Genomic DNA, 21,705 nt, shown 5'->3' with positions numbered 1-21,705 from the left:
GGTGTGATACTTTCAAAAATAGTAGGCTGAAGGTAGAATTGTTCCCAGAAAGATGAGATTGAAAGATAGAAAGATGAGATTGAGAAAAATGTTCATCATGTCCGTGTCAGAAAGCTGGTAAACTGCAGGCAAAATATCTCTCTGCAGAGCCCAGGCTCTTTCACTGGTAAAGCAAGTATTTGGTCCATGGGCAAAAATCATCAGGATGCATTTCCTATAGCACTGACACCACTGCAGTTCTGTTCAACTAGGTAGTACAAAAGTATGGGTGTGGGGCACATTGACTGTACATTCAGACCCCCTCTTCCTCAGCAGCCATGCATAAATGCACATGCAAACTCAAAAGACCCAGCACTGAAAAGAACAAAAATAAAATTCTTTAAAATAAGATGAAACATAAAACAATAATACATGAAATCACCTGCTTATATTGTAAAATGACAGTCACACTTGAATTTGTGCTGTTAGAGTATAAAAATTAAATTGCTTTCATCCATTATTTCATCAAATAGGTTTTCTGCCCCTTTCTGTCTCTTCTCCTACTGGGACGCATATAATGCAAATGTTAGTATGCTTAATGTTGTTACAGAAGTCCCTGAAACCATCTTAATTAAAACATTTTTTTTTTCCTTTTGGTGTTCTGACTGGGTGATTTCCACTGTTTTGTCTTCCAAGTGACTTATGTGTTTTTCTGTATGACCTAATCTGCTGCTGATTCCCTCTAGTGTATTTTTCATTTCAGTTAATGTATTCTTCAGTTCTGATTGATTCTTTTTTTCATACTTTCTAATTCTTTGTTGAAGTTCTCACCATGTTCCTCCATTCTTTTCCTGAATTCAGTGAGCATTTTTATGACTGCTGCTTTGAGCTCTTTATTGGGTAAATTACTTATCTCCATTTCTTTAGGGCTTTTTCCCTGGGGTTTTATCTTGTTCTTTCAAATGGAACATACTCCTCTGTCTTCTCATTCTAATGGGAAATAAAGCCAAAACAAACTACAAATATTATCTCAAGAAGAGATCTATGAATTTCATATTAAATTTGGCCTTTCAATCTCAATGTGCTCATGATATGTGGCGGAATATTATAGTGCATGGTAGGGAGAAAAATGGGCTATATGTGTCCCCAGTGGTATGCTAACTGAAGCTAGAATTGACTAAATATCATGAATCAACTAAATAATTCATCTAAAGTAAGTCTAAGCTGAATAATTTTGTATCTTATCCTAAGGAATAAAATGACTCTTGTAAAATCTCACTTTCTCAAAATAATAAGCATAAATATGATTGACTGGAACATTCTTTTTGATAACCCTCTACCCCTCCAGGGGAGTTCAAGGTTGTGCACATTCCTTTAGGTCTCTACCATCACTGCATCCTTACACAGTAAAAAATAGTAAATCAGTAACAAAGGTAAAATATAGCTGTCAAGGGCTCTCAGTGAGTCTGTTATAGAAGGTTGTGAAGACCAAATAAGAGTCAAAATTCACTTCCTCCACTCATTTCTTCTTCCTCTTAATGTACCTAGAAGGCTGAGCAGGACCTAGGAAAGTTCGAGAATAGTGCTACTCTCTTGCAAGTTCAAGAGAAGCCTTAAAAGAGGTGGGCAAAGTGATCCTCAACACACATAAGAGGCTAGGCTGCTCACCTAGGGCTTCAATGCTGAAGCACCTACTCCAAAAGGGCCCCTTTGTGCACAGGTAATGATCAAGCATTCTTAACCTGACTCTGTTTTCAAGCAACAAGACAAATCTGTGTGGGAACTTGTTCCATTCTTTGGTTACAGTAGAAGCTCTGCTATTAAATGAGGCAAGAAAAGAGATAGTATCCCTTTCTGTGTAGAATTTATTAGGTTTAGATTCCCATACACATATATATTTTTATGTCTTTTCCTGCCATCTTTCCCTCCCTATGGGATTCATTTCACACACACCATATTACCTAAATTGGTAAACTCTGAAGCTGAAAGGATTTTCTTTAAAAAAATTAACTCACCCCTTTGTCACTCCTGCTACTTAGCTATGCCCACTGCTCACTGTCCCTCTCCTGGTTGATGTCCACCACCAGCTTCCTGTTCACAGCCATCCCATTCATGTCAGGTTACATCCTGTGGCATCCACATTCACATCAAGGAGTTTGTTTCACCCAAACCCCTTAATCTCTTTGTCTCTGAAGATGTTTTCCTTCCTCTAAAGGCTTTCTCTTTCTTCCCCTTAGCTCACCTACAACCACAATCATACTCTATTAACCCATAGCTGCTCTGCCTGAAAAATTTGTAAATCAAGGCTCCTAATTTTCATCCACAAGGCTGTATCATTCTAGACTCATTGGTACACGATTAAGATCATTTTAAGATGGGACAGATATGTGTATGTTTCAATGCCAGTGAGAAAGATCCACTTGTTTGAAGCAAGCTGAACGTACAAGAGAAGAGTTGATCGAATAAGAATCTTGTTCACTTTGTTATACAGCAGAAGCTAACACACCATTGTAAAGCAATTATATTCCAATAAAGATGTTAAAAAAAAAAAAAAGAATCTTGTGTGTTAATACCTCTAACTTTTCGCAGTCTGTCAGACCTTCCCTTTCATCACTTCAATCTTCACCTTAGATTCCATGAGCCATCATTCTTTCCTACATCATAAAATCCTTTCTCCCTCTGCCTTTTCTTTTACCCATTTAGCAAAACCCCGTTCTGGTTGGTCTCATCTGTTTTCTTTCTTTCTGCCTGTGTTCAATATAAGAGTTTATCAGAAACCTATCCTTCCACCTGTGCTTTGGGCCCTGTCTTTTCCCATCTTCTCTGTTATATTCAACCTCTTCCACCGGCTTTTAAACGTGCCCACATCTCTCTCATCTTACAAAGAAAGTGTCACTCAAGCTCTCTTTCCTCAACTACTCCTGTGTCTCTCTCTTACCCTTCAGAACCAAACTTCTTGAAAAACTTGTCTTCACCTACTGATTTCATTTTCTCATCTCCTTCTCACACCCCACCCACTCCAGTATGACTTCCATCCCCACCACTCAACCAAATATTGCTCCCCAAGGTCACCTAAATTTCCATTTTAATAAATTCCATGGGTATTTGGGGGTAGCATTTAGCACACTTTATTTCCTTCTCAAATATCTTTTTCTCTCCTTGGGTTTCTGTGCCTCCCCAGTGACCTGTCTTACTTCTTTGACTTCCTTAAATTATCCTTCCCTCCTGGCCATTAATGTATTTCCTTCAGACTGCTTATTAGACTATCTTTTCATCTCCCTCAACACTCTCTCCCTAGGCATTTTATCTGCGCATACAATTAAAATCACCCAACTAGGCCTATGTCATTCAAATTTATACTACATTTAATCAATTATAAGATGTTTATTTTCCACATTTTAACATCTTTGAAATGAAAGTGGGTCTCGAAGTGAATGGTATGCCCTAGTGGTGGCTGTATTTTTCTCTTTCTTAGTGGCATATAAAATAATGGTGCGATTTTAAATTGGTGGTACCTCAGATACAGTGAAATAAAGTCTTTCCTTAAAAAATCAGACCCATATATCTAGTCACTGTTTCCACTTGAATGCTTGAAAGAAGCATTCAATGGTCATTGTGGTGACCATTTCTGGGGGCAATGTTTGTATTGAAATCTACGTGAATGGCACCTTCTGGAATTATTGAACATAGTAGCCTTGGCAAAAGTACTTCAAATTCAACACATTCAAAACTGAACTCAAGATCTCCACTCTCTCCCCAATCTCCCTGCCCCCCTGAAATCTACTTCTCTTCTTATGTTCCCTGTCTCAGTATTCTTTACCATTGCCCACCCAGTTATGCACAAGCCAAAATCCTAAATATCAAATGTATATTCCCCTCTCCACATTCTTTAAAATCCGATTATCAAGTTCTGTTGATTTTCCAGACCTGCCCACTTCTTTGTATTTCCTCCAACATCACCCTGGTCCAAGAGACCAACACTGTCCCAGATTCTATAAGAATTCTATAAGTTAGAAGTAACTGCTTTGAGGACATCCATTCTTGCCCCATTTCCCATCTATTCTCCATCTGATGGCATAATCTTTTCAAAACAAGTATGACAATGTCATAACCAGGTTTGAAACACTTTGGTGTATACCCATTGCTGCATTGCTGGTAACCTCCTAGACTGGGTCTTCTAGGAAGTTCCACATTTTCTGATCCCCTCCCATGGCTCAAGTTCATGTGCACATATTGCTTCCACATTCCTTATGTTCCAGCACAGTGGATCTCTTTCAGGTCCCTAAGGACACCAAGCTCCTTTTTGCCACAGACATAGTTTTCTTTGCCTGGAATGCTCTCAATATTCATCTCTCACCTTATCTATTTGACCGTCTCCAGGCTTCAGATGGCTGCCTCAATACTGTTCCTTCTGGGAGTCTTTCTCTGACCTAAACAAAATCAGCTCAGTTCATCACATGCTTTACTTTTAACATTTTAAATCTTTATATTTATATTTTATTAAATATTTTATATTTATTATTTATGGTGATTTAAATAAGGTTTGCTAAACTCTCGGCTCCATGACAGCAGGGACAATGCCTGTTTTCTTATTTTCGTAGCCCCAGCTTTTGGCAGAGTTCCTGGGACAGAGTAGGTGCTCAAGAAAGGCTTTTTAAATTAATATTTGCCAAGACAGGATAGAATCAGATGATGTCTAAAGTCCCCCCTTCCCATGTGGGTGATTCTAAGATACAGATTTTTACGTAACATTATTTATTATGTTTGTCTAGTGTTTTAGGCTTTCAGGTCTACATTATTCTCTCTAAAATTAGTTTATTTACCCAACTTTTTTTATTTTTTTGGCTGCACAGCATGGCTTGTGGGATCTTAGCTCCCCAACCAGGGACTGAACCCGGGTCACCTCAGTGAAAGTGCCAAGGCCTAACCACTAGACCGCCAGGGAATTCCCCTTTTCCACCTTTATTTAATGTTGCATGTTTATTTTTATTTAAGTGGTGTTTGATTTTTTTAAGTTTTTCATTTCTGCATTACTGTTAAATCATTTTTAATCAATTCCATTTGCTTGCCATTGGTCTCTCCTAGATTGCTATGTTTTTTTCTTTTTAAATGAATATTTTGCCTTTAATTCTATAATAATTAAGGTGATCTTCTGTGTCAAAAATTTAATATTTTGTTGATGACTAGCAAGTGTTACTCTGCTATTTCTACACCCCTAGGTCTTTATTTCAATTAGTATAATATGCTCATTAAATTAAGACATCTATTATGGTGCCAGCATTCACATAACAGACAGAAAAATGTCTCATAAGGGTCAATTGGAATCATTTCATTAAATTAATATCATAGCCTTTTATAAGAGTGTCTTAGTAGATATTGTTATTAACAGAGATAGGGCACAAATTGAAATGAGGTTTTTATGCACTACATGCTCTGAGTATATTTTCAATTGACAAATCTGTGTAGAAGGCAGCTAAGCTGTCAAAGCATACTTCATTCATGTATCTATAGAGCCATTTACCAATTTGCACAGTACCAAGGATCATGCCTGTTTACCTGGTTTAGTGTACAACAAGGCATAGCAACAAGTTTGCGACAGCTTGAAAAATATTATTTTACCTGAATATCTGAAATGTCCTCTACACCTCTTGGGTCAAGTTATCCCTGAATAAAAGGTCTCTATTTTGCCTTTCAGGAATGTTCAAACTCTATACAATTCAGCCCCTGCCCAAGGCAACTGGTCCCACTCCTACACTGACCAAACACAGTGTTTCCTTCACTGGTTCACTCACTGGCCAAGCTTTAATAACAGAATTAAAACTAATCAATGGTTGTTAGTACCACTTTTACTGTAGCTCTGGTCTTATTTTCTTCCTAAATGTGTGGTCTTGAACAAGCCACATGCGCTCTTATCCCTTGTTCTCCTAACTTTAAAATCTACCCAGACTCAATTAGTCTTTAAGAACATTTAATATATGAATACAATAAGAATTTTATAAAGTAAAGGCATTACACAAGTAGACGACTTCACTTGTGTTGTGAACAACCTGCCTTTTCAGGCACTAGCTATTTGAGCTCTTACTACCATTTACCTGTGCACCTAAATGTTACCCCCAATTCATTAGTTTTCCCTAGAGCACTACTCTGGTCATGTCATTCACCAATGCATAGCTTTCAATGATGCATTGTGACCTAACAGATGCATGAAAAATCCTTCAACCTAACATCCACGTTCCTACCACATCCCATTCACGTGTATTTTGAAGCTGACAAACTTGATGCAATGGGTACAGGTAATTGTTAGCGCTAAGTGGGGAGAGACTTGGGATTCATTCACAGCTGGTCATTGTCTTAATAAATATTTATTTCTCCATTTTGATGGCTTTTGCTCATCTTTTTCTGGCTACATTCCCAGTAAGTAGGACCTAGAAAGATGTCCAGAGGATCTTGTGAAATATTATCAGAGAGTGGAGAAAAAAGCAATACTTTGTGTGAGGGTTTTTTTTATTCCTATCACCATGGTATAGTCTTATTATATAATCTAAGAAATACTCATGTAAAACTTATTAAGCTAATACAATTGGAGTTTTACTTTGTATTTGGCAACCAAAGAAACTAACTTAAATGACCAGTGAGAAAAGGTGAGCTTTAGAACTTCCTGAGGTCATAGGCTAAGAGGTGGACAGTGCCTCAGCATGATGCACTTAGGAGAGTGTCCTGAGTTCTCATTTGAGGACCAAAACCAAGAGAAGGAACCCATATTCTTCCAGGTAGGAACCCCTAAGCTAAAAATGGCAGAATGTGCCTCTACCTGGGCTGGGAGACCCTTGTACTCACCTGCAGCACAGGGAGGAAGCAATCACTAAGCAAACAGGTGATAGTCATCAGTAACATTTTCATCATTTCATGTTCCTTGTGCTAAATGACTATTGATGGCCATTTAACATAAGTTGTTCATTAACACAGATACAGACCCTCACAAGCTATCAACTTCACCCCTCCTAGAAATAAAAACGTCTTTATTCATTCATCCTCCCCACAAAATGTATTAAAGACATGTCAAATACTAGTCTATGTGTGAAGATATGGTCATAAGTAAGGCATGCTCTTGAAAAAAAGATATATTCCACCCCTCCATATGAATGAAATCCTGAAGTAATATATACATTCATAATGAGTTCTTCATCCAAAAATAAGAACTCCAAATTTTCATACTAATTAGCAGAGTGACTAAGTCATTTTACATTTTTACACTTGATTCTTTGACAAATATTATAAAATGCAGAGCTAAAAATAACTGTACATGGGTGAAATGTAGACAATAACCAGGAGTTTTAAAAGGAGGAGCAGGAACTAGGGACTTTCCATGAAACTGTCGATACAGGTGGTCACATGGTATATGATTCCATTTATATAACGTTTTGAAATGACAAAATGATAGAGATGGAAAACAAATTAGTGGTTCTCAGGGGTTAGAGAGGGGAGTGGGGTATGAGTACTATAAAGGGATGACATAAAAGAGATCATTATGGTGATGGACTAGTCCTGTATCTTAGTTGCAATGGTTTTTATATGAATCTACGTATGTGATAAAATGGCATTCCACTGTATCCACATACTGTACCAATGTCAGATTCCTTGGTTTGATATTGTTCTGCAGTTACATAAGATGTAACCATTGAGGAAACTGGCTGAAGGGTACACAGGATTTCTCTGTAGTACCTTTGTAACTTCCTGTGAATTTATAATTATTTCAAAATTAAAAGTTAAAAAAAGAAAAGAAAGGGAGCAAATGCTAGGGACTTGCCATGAAACTATCAGTTAAAATATTTGAATAGAAACAAAATCTGCTTTCAATTGTGACCAGAGGTGGCTTTTAAAGTTTTAGGCACTTGAGTAGTATGTCTATCTCTTCAACACTGACCAGGAAAGTATAATTGCATCTACAAAGGATCTCCCAATCAACTAGTTGGTGTTCTATTCTTGTGATTTGATAAAATGAGACCATAAATCGCGTTTAGAAGAAAAAACAAAAAACTTGAAGCCAGCCACCTAACATCTATTTGAAGATTACATGGCCTCTAATTTCTATCATGCAGTTCCTGGTTATTACCTTAGGTAAAATGAGAACTGTCTCAATTTGAAAATTAAAAAACTTTTCCTCAGAAAATGTTAAAAGTGGTATCATTAGAATCATACAAATTAAAATCAACACAAGAAGTTTAAGATATGCAGTAAATTTTTCATGCTAATGGACTAAAGTACCTCTTGAGACTTTCTTGTCATCAATGTCTATGGCTCTATTATTTCTGTTGAGGTAAAATTATCTATGTAAAGTCATTACCGAGGTCTCCTGTGTATAAGGATAATGAAAGTGCTTCCATACTTTGCAAATGCATTATGTTCTGAAAGAATATTAACATTTTATTTTATATAACTTCTTAATGGGAACATTTCTAAAACACTAAAATAATTACTCAACAAAACTTTCTACTCATAATTGCAACAAATTTTATAAAATATAGTTTTGGGGCAGTATTACTATCTATTGCATTTTGCTTTGTTAAGATACTAGGCATTCTGATTCACTTAAATGTTTATCGAGATTGTGTATGCAATGTATGTATATCTATGAGTTAAAGATCAAGAGGGCATGATGATAAAATGCATCATTGGATAAAATGTCTAGCCCATTCCACAAAATGCTTACACCTGCAATATTTCAACCTAAAATAATCATATAACTGGTCCTATTCTGTAGTTTACTAACACAATTCTGGACTACAGGATGTGTTCTGTGGAGCCATTTTTTTTACAAGCCATGCCTCTTCAAATCCAACCTCTAATAGTTTCCATGAGTGAAAATTCAGAACTACAGCAAGAAAATAAATGCAGCATCTCTAGTAGTTTAATTATTTCAGGCATGTAGGTGTGACGAGCCAGTGGGAGAATAGTAGAAGGCTACATTTTGGCCTCAAAATACATGTGAATGGGGTGTGGTAGGAATGTGGATTGTTAGACTGAAGGATTTTTAATGCATTTGTTAGATCACAGTGCATCATTGAAAGCTATGCATTGGTGAATGATATGACCAGAGTAGTGCTCTAGGGAAAGCCAATGAATTGGGGGTAACATTTATGTGCGCAGGTAAATGGTAGTAAGAGCTCGAATAGCTAGTGCCTGAAAAGGCAGGTTGTTCACAACACAAGTGAAGTCTTCTACTTGTGTAATGCCTTTACTTTATAAAATGCTTATTGTATTGTATTTTGAGGTTAAAAAAATAATAATACTATACTTCCTCACCACGTCATTCTGGTATCTATTGCTCTTGTAGGCTAGAATCGTACAAAAGTGAAAGTGTTAGTTGATTACAAGAATTAGCATTCCCCAAACCCGACAACATTCTTCTTGAGTACAACAAAATTTGTACATAAAACTTGACAATATCTTTAAGAACCACTTGAAACATAATAGAATAGAAATATATTCAGGAAATATTTCAGGTTTTGTCTCATTGTATTTAATCTCTCTAAAAATAGGAACTTCCTGTATATAGCACAGGCAGAAGGTCTTCATACTCCAAAACATTTTATTGGAACATCCCACACATAGTACTAGTTCATAAAATTATTTTTAAATAAATGTTACATTGATGAATGTCATTAAATGATACACATTTTTTAAATGTCCCATTAGTGGAGTAATGGATAAATAAAATGTGGCATACTGTATGATAGATTTATTCAAGGCAATTTAAAAAATAAAATATCTGTATCATCATGGACGTAGCTGGAGAAAGCTTATTTCAGAATTTATTAAAATATGCTATCATTTGTATAAAATTTTAAACCATACCAAAATAATATTTTATACTGCTCAAGAATGCTATATTTGTGTAAAACAATGAAAATAAACTATAAGAACATACATTAAATTTATGATAAAAGTTTTTTCTTTGGAGAAAGGGAAGAAAGAATAAATTAGGAATGGGGGTTTAAGGACACTTTGGATTCAGATGTTGAATTTATTTTAGTGATTTCAAACACGTAGCAATCTTTTTTTTTTAATTAAGATTCATATCCTTCGGGACTTCCCTGGCGGTCCATAGTAAAGAATCCTCCTTCCAATGCAGGTAACGAGGGTTCCGATCCCTGGTCAGGAAACGAAGATCCCACTTGCCCGGCGGCAAATAAGCCCCCACGTCACAACTACTGAGGTCGCGCGTGCCTCAACTAGAGCCTGCGTGCTGCAAACTACAGAGCCCTCGTGCCACAGCCCAGGCGCCCTGGAGCCTGCGAGCCACAACTAGAGAAGAGAAAATCCACACGCCACAACTAGAGAGAAGCCCGCGCACCACAACAAAAGATCCCGCATGCCTCAAGGAAGATCCCGAGTGCCTCAACTAAGACCCGACGCAGCCAAAAATAAAAATTAAATAAATAAATAATAAATCTTAAAAAAAAAGATTCACGTCCTTCAAAAAAATGACAATTATCTCTTAGCAAGTTTCTTCTTCTCCTGCACCCTTGCATTTCATCTTATAATTTTTTAAGAACTGTTCATTGAGTACTATAAACCAAAAGAAAAAAAAGGTATTTTGTAAACTATACAGACAAATAAAAGATATGTCTGTTTTATCTTTAGAAATATATAAATAGTTTTAAATATATAAAGATATATCTTTAGGCTGCTCTTAGTTTGTGTTTTTCACGGGAACACAATGACTAATCTGATGAGTATGAAAAGAATTTTCTTAGTATAGTTATTTCTAACATTCTTTTCTTGCTCTTAAAAGAGGTGAGATTAGAATACATGGAATCCCACCACTAAACCTCTACAAGTCAAAAGTGAATACGTAATTCAGTAGGAGAGAAACCAGTCAGTCACCTTGCCCATCTCTCATCCCCAAGGAAGATCCAAGTTTAACCTCAGGATGTAGTACAACTCATTGCCCCAGTCAGCTGGTACCATGAGTGGAGGTCACTGCACTCCCTAAATAAGAGACTAGAGTCCCAGCAGGTATTTCATTTCTACACCTCCTATACCACGAGTGACTTAGGAGGACCACAGCTGTCCTGGTTAAATCAGTGCTCGCATGGAAACCACTCGAATCTTGGTTTTATATGCTGTACCATCCTTTCATAGGGATCTGTTAGGTCTCCCCTCTCAAAGGTTATCTTCCATTCCAGAGTTAACCCTAGACCCTGAGTCTAGACTTAACTGTGAGTCCCCGTTATCTGTTCCACCAATGTCTTCATAATAATCCCTGTCTGCCTGGCCTACACAATTAGAGAACATTACAAAATTCTTAATCAGTTTTCAAGATCTTGAACAAAAACCCATGGGACGAAGTGAGAGAGTGGCATGGACTTATATACACTACCAAATGTAAAATAGATAGCTAGTGGGAAGCAGCCACATAGCACAGGGAGATCAGCTCGGTGCTTTATGACCAAATAGAGAGGGTGGGAGGGAGACACAAGAGGGAAGAGATATGGGAACATATGTATATGTATAGCTGATTCACTGTGTTATAAAACAGAAACTAACACACCATTGTAAAGCAATTATATTCCAATAAAGATGTTAAAAAAATAAAATAAAATATGATATCTTTCTTAAAAAAAAAAAATTTCATCCATACAACTCACGTGTCATACATATTTTACTGTATTCTTAACCTCTGAAAATTTGTTGTGTTTTAAAACATGTAGAACTCTATAAGAAAATTATTTTAGCAAAATATTGTACACATTTTTGCAAAACACTGCACACATTTATGACATCTGAATAGTGACTGACTAGTAAGCAAGAGCTAGGGTAGAGCCCACCCAGCTAGTCCTACCCCAACACTCCCAAGTGTCCTGTTTGTTGCTCTGTCTATACTGAATCTAGCCCTGGGTATAACCCCATTCTGTAGTCTGACTCTGGTATCTCCACTTTCTATCCTATGTCTTGTAGTTTTATACAGAGATGTTCTAGGTACATATCTTCTGATATAAAAATGCACTGTTAATCTCTGGTTGAATGTTAAAATAAAATGAGAGTGACATCTACTTATATGATCATTTTTATAAAATGTACTTATGTATTTTAAAATATACTACTCTCCTTCATTATACCAATGGCATTCAGTTGCCCTCAATGCAAGGGACAAGGGTCTCTGTAACCACAAGCCTGCTTGACTACATATCTCTATTCCTTGCCCAGGGAAGATGTAGATCACAGGAGTCAACTAGACATCCACAATCTGTTGTCCCAAAAGGCATGACTGAGGAAGGTAAACAAGAAAGGAAGAGCACACAAACAGCATCAACCAACCCCAGTTTTTAGAACTTTGGTCACAGGTAGATTAGGCAAGTTTCAGAAAGGTGTGTAAAAGCTCCCAGTTCAAACATTTGCTTGTATCTCAGGGCCATGAAGGCTATTCTAGTGGCTCATAAGTCTTCTTGCCTTTTAAGAGAATTCCATAAACATACAGCATCCCTAGAAGAATATTACACTAACTCTAAATCCTTGTCACTAAGGCAGACACAGAAAGGCACCACTCAGATCCCCCATCACGAAAGGACTCCCTGTCCAGCTGTGAGGATTGTAGCTGACTGATCCTCTCCAGCTGTTAGCAGTTTCACAATCCACCTCAGTGTGTGAGACCAGGTCACACTTTTCTCAGTGTATAGTGGCTGTGGCCACTCATCAATCTGATGGTAGTCAAGGTCATGTTTTTCTCAGGACACTTCAGACAATGACCCAGCAAGGCAGGGCTGCAAAGGACTTCATCATTTCGACCCAGGGCAGGACTTCTCTAAGGGGCAAGCTTTGTTCTGGGACTCCCTGGCAGGCTGCAGAGATCTGTAACACCTGCTCAACCCTGCTTCCTCCCTCTTTTTTTCACAGGCATTTCTCCCAATAAACATTTTGTACTCCAAACTCTACCTCAGCTTCAGGAGAATGAACCCCGCAACAGATGAAGACCTGTCAGGTGGGATTTATGACAATGTCATAAAGCTAAGAAAAGACCACACTGGGCTGCCTCATAAAACTTGGTGGAGGTTGGGGGGGTGGGGGACGTGCAGGGGTGGTGGTGGAGAAGGACAGGCCATAGTGTTTCTAGCATTATCAGGAACAGAAGAAGAATGCAAACTAGAATTTATCGAATTTCTACTGTATGGCAGGAACTTTACAAATGTTATTGTCATTCAGTCTTTATGACCATTTTTTGAAAAAGGTATTCTATCCATATTTGACAGATCAAACTTTTCACAAATGTTTATTCACACCTTCCTGAGTGACATGTCTGAACCACAAAGTTACCTGCTCTCAAATGTGCAGATATTACACAGGCAAAGTAGAATATTATGAGGGGCATGAAGTGTAGAGAAAAGGGTTACCTCTCTGACCCAAGAATTAAGAGTAGGTTTCCAAGAGGAATTAATATCTGAGCTGACTCATGAAGCTTAGCCAGATGAAAACATGTGGCCAGGGTAGTTTAAGATGAGGCACTCTATGTAACAATGAGAGGAGAACCCAAAATTTAACTCCCAGATTCCTTGTAAAATGTGAAGCAAGGATTCAGACTCAGCTGTGACTCTGAAAATCTTGTTTAGTCCACTTCCATCAAAGTTCAGGACTGAAAATGGCAGTAGAGGATATAAAATTGTCCACCCTTCCCAGGTGTGTCGAGAGCCAACTTGATTCTCCAAGGCATGGTCCTCTTGCCCTGTTGTTCCCATTAGGTACAAAAATCAAATCCAAGCAAACAGCTGACCACAGTAACACAGACAGAGTTATAAAGGCCTTTTCCAGCTGCCAAAGCTCCCCTGATGGCTGGTTGAGTTGACAGCAAAAATTCATTCTGAGCTAGAAAATCACTGATCTTGAAGACTTCTGGAAGGTGATGTCTAACCTCAGCTATTCCATTACTCACACAAAATGTTGACCTACCCATGTATGGGAGGCAGCAAAGAAATACTTTGACTAATGATTGAGTACTCTTTTAATACAATGTTATAGTCCTCACGCTTTTAACAATTATTACTTTTGCTGTTCTGAAACGATAATTTTATTTTTTAAATTTTTCTATTGAAGTATAGTTAATTTACAATGTTGTGATAGTTTCAGGTATACAACAAAGTGATTCAGCTATATACATATTCTTTTTCAGACTCTTTTCCATTATAGGTTATTATAAGATATTGAATACAGTCCACTGGGCTAAACAGTAGGCCCTTGTTGTTTATCTGTCTTATATATAGTAGTGTGTATCTGTTAATCCCAAACTCCTAATTTATCTCTACCCCTCTTCCCCTTTGGTCAGCATAAGTTAGTTTTCTGTCTGTGAGTCTATTTCTGTTTTGTAAATAAGTTCATTTGTATCACATTTTTAGATTCTACACATAAGCGATATATGATATTTGTCTCTCTTTGTCTGACTTGCTTCACTTCCAGTATGATAATCTCTAGGTCCACCCACATTGCTGCAAATGGCACTATTTCGTTCTTTTTTATGGCTGAGTAATATTCCATTGTGTATATACCACATCTTCTTTATCCATTCATCTGTCAGTGGACATTTAGGTTGCTTCCATGTCTTGGCTATTGTAAATAGTGCTGCTATGCACATTGGGGTGCATGTATCTTTTTGAATTAGAGTTTTCATCTTTTCTAGATGCATGCCCAGGACTGGAATTGCTGAAATGCTTAAGAATTTTTTAAGGATATTTTTTTAAGGATTGCTTAAATCTCATAGAATAAACTATGCTTTGCCTTGCCAGAATAATGGAAATAGTTTCATGATTCAGTGTTTAGCTAATGCAAATTACCTCCTCAAGACTCACCCCAAATTTTTCAGAGAGAAATCGAAACAATTTTTATTAGGGAATATCAATATGCAACTAGAATATAAAATTAAGGAACTAAACAATAAAGTGCCCTTCAGTGCAATCACTGTCTTCAGCAGTGGATGGATTCTATTAGCAGAGCCATTTTGGCACTGGCTTCTAGGTGGAGCATGATTAATCATGACTCCTGCAAGATGCTAATTCATCATTAACTGAGTAAATAAATATTTTTATATCTTTCATTTCGATACCTAAATCAACCAGCAAAAAATTATTTTACTTAGTTGGCAATGAGAGATTTCTTCTATAGAACTAGATGCCTATGTTGGCCAAGAAAGAATCCAGGTATCATATCAGGGTCATAGCACAGGACTAGATATTGGAGGTAAGAAGGAGGGACCACAACCTGACTGAGGTTCTGATAGAAAATGTGCCAGAGCTTCCAGGATCCATAGAGGCTGACTCTGAACTCAGAGTGGGGACTTGTGTGAACTAGGAGCTATTATGGGATGTGGGCTGTGATGTGATGGGCATGAAAATGATAAATGGGCATTGATGTGATGCAATTTCATGTGATGTAGCATATGTAGAAGGGCATGACTTGGTGGTGGGCCCAGAAGTGGTGGACCAGAAGTTATGAGCCGAACTAGACTCAAAGGGTCAGCTATACTGCCACCAACCACTGTGGGTGGGCTCTGTCTAGAGGATCAACTATGACAGTGGTTCTTCAACACATGTCGGAATAAATAGGTCTGCTTGTTAAAGTGCAGCTTTCCTGACCCAACCCCAGAAATTCTGATTCAATAAAACATGGATGGAACTCAGAAATCTGCATTTTTAAAACTTGCCACTTGATTCTGTTGTAGGTTTCTGATGAGAAACCATGGTCTAGGTGGAACTGTGAAACAAAAGAGATAAAGAAATGATCTTATACCTGGCAGAATGAACCACGGTATATATAATGCAATATAATAGACATTAATGGCACAAAGAGAAAGACAGAATTTTACCACCTTCTCTCACTCTGGCAGCACTATAAGTAAGTAAAAGTGCCCAATTTTGTTGCCTGCAATTTGCAGAGGCCATAAAGAAATTGAGAAAGAGAAAAAACACTTCATATTTTTTTAATTCAAAAAATTTCAGCTCACTTTAACATACCAATTGAATATATAAAAGGTTTTGTAGTGGAAAGGATATTGGACACTGAAGGAAAAAAAATGGATTCAAATCTTAGTTCCATTTCTCATCATATTGACATGTTACTAACAGCTCAGCATTTCAGTTTCCTTCACTAAAAACACTTAGGATAATAATAATACCTGTGGAGAATGATGGTTGCGAGAATTAAATGCGGAGTTTATGCAAGCTCTAAGCCTGGTATCCGGTACATAGAAGAAACTGTGATTTGGGGTGATGAATAAATGAATAAACAAACAAACATTTTGGATGGATGAGAAGCTCTTATGAAATTAAATGAATGCTGAAAATATTGACAGACATAATGTGTTAGCTCTCAAGTTAGCGACAAACATAAGGAATTCTTTATTTTTAGTTACAATTTATTTCTTTTTTCCAATGTGTTTTTACCCACTAGGAACACAAGTGTAATCATTCTTTATTTTTATTCTGCTTTGCTTTGATTTCCTACACAGCCTTGGTGTAAATCATTCAAAATACCATTTAAACCATAGACCAGCAGAGCCTAGCGGTCTTTGGGTTCAGTGCTGTTGAGTCAGATGGGAAAACTAATTATTCATTTGGCTTTCATTTTGTATACCCTTCCCACCTTCTTCAGGACTTTTATTAATTTCCAGACATGGTCTGTGGGTAGTTCCACAGACGTTCAAAATTACGTGGGGCTGTCTTCCATGTTAACTCTTCAAATGGCTTCATTTATAGGCACAGCTGTCTCATCTTGATTTCACTGGGAGTGAGGCAGAAGTGGCATTTCCCTGCTCACAGCCCATTTATTCTCAGACACGTGTTGCAGCATACATTAAGTTCAACTTCTGCGGAGTTGTTATTGAGGTATAGAACCATGCACACTTGGATGGCATCATGCCCTCCGAATGATATGAAGAATAAAGCATACAAAAGGACAGGCAGAGGAAAAGGTAAATTTCCAATCTGTGACATCAATTTCATGCCATGGAAACCCCCAAGCTTCCCCCAGGAAAAGAAGACACACTGTAACTTGGAGGTAGACAGCAATTTTCTATTTATAAATAATTTCACTCTTGTCACTTGATTTTCTAAGCATAGGTATTATTATATACTTTATTTTAAACAGGAGGCACTAGCCTCTGATGGTCTAGTGATTAAGATTTTGTGCTCTCACCACCGGGGCCCTGGTTCAATTCCTGGGCAGGGAACTAAGAGCTCGGTTCAAGCCGCTGCACACTGATGTCACTCTGAGATCACTCCCGTGAATATACATCTGTATAAATATTCCAATTCTCCACACAATTGATAACATTATAACAGGAGCTTGAGATGAACACATACACACTACTATATATAAGACAGATAACCAACAAGGACCTACTATATAGCACAGGAAACTCTACTCAACATTCTGTGATAACCTATATTAGAAAAGAGTCTAAAAAAGAATGAATATATGTATATGTATTACTGAATCACTTTGCTGTCCGCCTGAAACTAACACAACATTGTAAACAACTATACTCCAATAAATTTTTAAAAAATAAAAGGCAAGTATCTCAATACATATTGTTAGGTAGTGGCCCACCTGAAATTTATTCAATGGAAGAAATCTACAAATGTGGGTGTTATGACAGAGGACATGCATAATACATACATTTAATTTATATAAATTCCTTTATATAAATACTTCACATTAAAATACTGCTATTAGGGCTTCCCTGGTGGTGCAGTGGTTGAGAGTCCGCCTGCCGATGCAGGGGACACAGGTTCGTGCCCCGGTCCGGGAAGATCCCACATGCCGCGGAGCGGCTGGGCCTGTGAGCCATGGCCGCTGAGCCTGCACGTCCAGAGCCTGTGCTCCGCAACAGGAGAGGCCACAACAGTGAGAGGCCCGTGTAATGCAAAAAGAAAAAATTAAAAAATAAAATAAAATACTGCTATTAAAATTTTAAAATAAAAGAAATGATAAAGAGGAGGAAATGGAAGCACAACAGGGTTAAATAAATTGCCCAAAGTCATACAGTTGGCAAGCTGCATAGCCGGGATGGACATCACTTTCTTTGTCTTAGTCCATCTGGGCTGCTATAACAAAATACCATAGGTTGGGTGGCTTATAAATAAGAGAAATGTATTTATCACAATTCAGAAGGCTGGGAAGTCTAAAATAAAGGCATCAGCATAGTTGCTTTATGAGGAGGGCTCCCTTCCTGGGTCATAGCTGATGCCTCTTCACACACAGCGAAAAGAGGAGCTCGCTCTTTGAGACTGTTTTATAAGGACATGAATCTCATTCCTGAGGACTGAACCCTCAGGATATAAGCACTTCCCAGAGGTCCCACCTCCTCATTCCATCACACTGGGCATTTGGACTTCAACATATGAACTTTGGGGTGACACAAATATTCTGACCATAGCATTTTTCTAACACAAAATCCCAGATTCCCTCGAAAACGACAATATTTCTCCATATTGAGACTTGACTCTGGGATTAGCAGAGTCCTTAAAAGGGAAGAAAGTGAGACATGTAAGGCAAATGCAGTTTTCCAGAATCAACCTGCATAAGTTGATTCAAGTAAATGCCGCTCGTCGCGTTCCGCTCAGAGACACTCTGTGGGTGTAAACTTATTCATTTATTGCCAGTCACTAACCACAGGAGAGTCACTTTTTCAGATGGTCACCGTCTCCTCCTTACTTCAGTTTAGCCGCAGACGCCTGTCAGCTGCCAAGGCAGGCAATGCTGTGGATCGTGGACCACTCTGAACATTCTTTAGTCCTATTTGGTTGAATAACCTTTGGACTTGAATGTTCTGAACTTGATTAGGTTGCAGTTAGCTCCTTGATCAGGAGACGTTGCACACAACTGCGATTTTACTTAGTACAGAATAGCATTTGTTCTAAGTAAACTTAGGGTAATCTCCAGTTCAAAGGATTCTGCAGACAAAATGCCCACAAACACAAGCTTCCCCCACCACCTCAAAAAAAAAAAAAAGAAAAGGCTACAATAGACTCATTTTTATCTTGTACTCATTTATGTAAGCTGTACTTCTATGACTAACGTAGGAAAGTGTCCAGGTGAAGGATTGCATTCTCAGGTGACTCTCAGAGGACCTTGTTTACCTTGTTTTATTGTGGTCTAGCAAGGTCCTCATATAAATGAACCACAGGCCTCTCTGCCTTCAGCTGAGAATCCCTTATTGAACGTTTGATTACCTGCCTTAGATACATTTTCCAGGCTCAGGAAATTGCTAAACACGCCAGGTGCTCTGAGCTGGAGCAGGAGATCAAGCGTTTGGGGATCAGAGTGAAACTCCCCGCAGCACATGGGGAAATACAGCTAATATTTGGAGCCAAGGAAACACCTCCTTCTCTTCATTTCACATCATCATCTATGCCTGGAGTGGAGGATGAGTTTTTGGTCCTCTCATTTCCCATCTCTCTCCCAACCCACTTCTGCTCCTTGACCCACCCCTTATTAACTCCTCCACAAGAGAGGAAATGGAGATGGTTAGGGGCACATTGTACCTAAAAGACACTCCATGAAAACTCTCTGCTTTTCCCTCCTCCTTTCTGAATTTTCATAGTAAGCAGACCCAGGTGAGGCCTGACTCTCCAGAATCAATTCTCTCTCCCCCTCTCTCTTCCTTCCCTCTCTTTCTTTCTGTCTCTCTTTCCCTCATTCTCTCCTTTCTTTCCACTGAGCACACAGTTGAATAGTATTAGATTCATGAAAAAAGAAGGAGTCCTTCCTTTGGTTTAACCAATGAGCCTGTACTGAGAGAGATTAATAAATTCACACTTTGCCATAATGAGATGCACTCTACTTCTTTTCTGGCTATTAAACCTTGAGTTTGTCATTCCTCTCGTCAGGCATCCTACAGGGAGAAGTTCTGGATCCAGAGCTGTATCCACTCATTCTTCGGACCCCAATACCTTCAAAATATACACCGCACCTCTAAACTTCAGCATAATTATACATCATTCTACTCAATCAATCAATCAATCACTGGACCAGCTGCTATGATGAAATCCCAAAATGAAGGAAACTAAATGTGTAATGGGAGTTTGTTGGAGAAAATTGAAAGTCAGATCACCTATGATCTGATAACAGCCTTTTAATTTCAACATTTTACTTAATGAAATTAGACCCACCATGATGGTTATTACTTCTGTCATCCCACCTCCAACGGTAACACCGCCCCATCAAAATTACCTCATCAGGTGATTCAGCTATGCCTAGCCTATTCCCCTGAGAGGAGATCCTGAGACAAAGTTGGCAGTGCAACACTTTATTTGGGAAGTGATTCTCCTAGGGAGTAGGAATGAAGGATGACGGAAGTGAAACAGGGAAAGAGGGAAATTCAATAAAGACTGCTTTATCAAGTTGGTGCTTGATCTCCCAGGACTTTCTGAGGACTCATGAAATATAGCTTAGAACTGCCTGCCAGGGACAGTCAGATAAAAGCAGAGAGCATTTATCAATTGGCTGGCATCCTCTATTGGGCAAGAGTGTCCCTAGGGCATGATCTCCCCCAGCACCCAACTTGCACATACGCAAGAGCTGAGCAGGTTCCCCAAGATGATGTCAATGCCAAGGCAGCACAGAAGCCCTTGGCAGGAAGTTAGAAGAATGTAGTAAAGACACAAGGTAGAAACTCTGTCTGGTGGCATCTGTGCAGAGTTAGTCAAGTCCTGCATAGGGCTGGTGGTCACAGAAGTAGATGGAGTAAAAGAAGGTATTATGCCCGTGCTCACTTTGGCAGCACATATACTAAAATTGGAACGATACAGAGAAGATTAGCACGGCCCCTGAGCAAGGATGACATGCAAATTCATGAAGCATTCCACATTTGGGGGAGGAGATATGGGGATATACGTTTATGTATAGCTGATTCACTTTGTTATAAAGCAGAAACTGACACACAATTGTAAAGCAATTATACTCCAAAAAAGATGTTAAAAAAATAAATAAAGATAAGGAAAGGGAGGCAAAGATAGTAAATGATGCAGCTAGGCTTGAATTCAGATATACTAGCCCCTGATATATGTTCTTAGACTCCAAGCTACAATGTCTCTCAGCTATGATGATAAATAATTGTATGTGTGTTGTGATTAGGGAAATCTATTCTTTGTCAACTTTCAGGATATTGTATTTGAAAAAGCCTTAAGGCTTCTTAGAAGAGGATCCAACAATGAATGGGGGAGAGGGATAATCCTGAGCAGAAACATAAGCAAAAGTGCAGATGTGTGAATATGCAAGTCCTGTGTAGAAACCATAAGAGTGTATATTTGACTGGAGTTTGAGTTATGTGTTTTAAAATAATAGAACCTAAGTTTTATATGGTATCTTGGACCCAATTCATGGAAGGTCTAAAATTCTAGACTGAAAATATGAGCTTTATTTGGTCAACAATAGGGAATACTGATGGCTTCCAAGCAGGTCAATGATGTAAGCCTAGGAATTTCTGTTACTGTATTTATGACATCATCGTACTTAGCCAAAAAGTAAATCAATAGGGCATTTCATTAAAAATGTGTTAAGTAATTGATTGGTAAAAAAAAAAAAAAAGGAAGGTAATTATGCCCAATACAGTCTCCCTCTAACATTATGGTTCATGACATGCCTTCCTTTAAGTCCAAAATATTATAGTCCCCTTCAAGCTATGACCAGCCACAGTGCCTGCAAGGACCTAACACAACAGACTGATGGAGCCATCTCTGC

At 38.2% G+C, this 21,705-nt stretch overlaps 1 non-coding gene across 1 annotated transcript; it reads left to right on the top strand.

Moving 5' to 3' along the window:
* Nucleotides 1–20,730: 20,730 nt before the first annotated feature.
* On the top strand, nt 20,731–20,837 carry LOC114891390. The gene has a single exon (XR_003792498.1). It is a non-coding gene; the product is annotated as a U6 spliceosomal RNA (small nuclear RNA).
* The last annotated feature ends 868 nt before the right edge of the window (nt 20,838–21,705 follow it).

The sequence above is a fragment of the Monodon monoceros genome, unplaced genomic scaffold (genome assembly GCF_005190385.1).
Source record: "Monodon monoceros isolate NGI ecotype Baffin Bay Population unplaced genomic scaffold, NGI_Narwhal_1 Super_Scaffold_11, whole genome shotgun sequence".
NCBI lineage: Eukaryota > Metazoa > Chordata > Mammalia > Artiodactyla > Monodontidae > Monodon > Monodon monoceros.
This window is presented reverse-complemented; position numbering and strand designations above follow the sequence as displayed.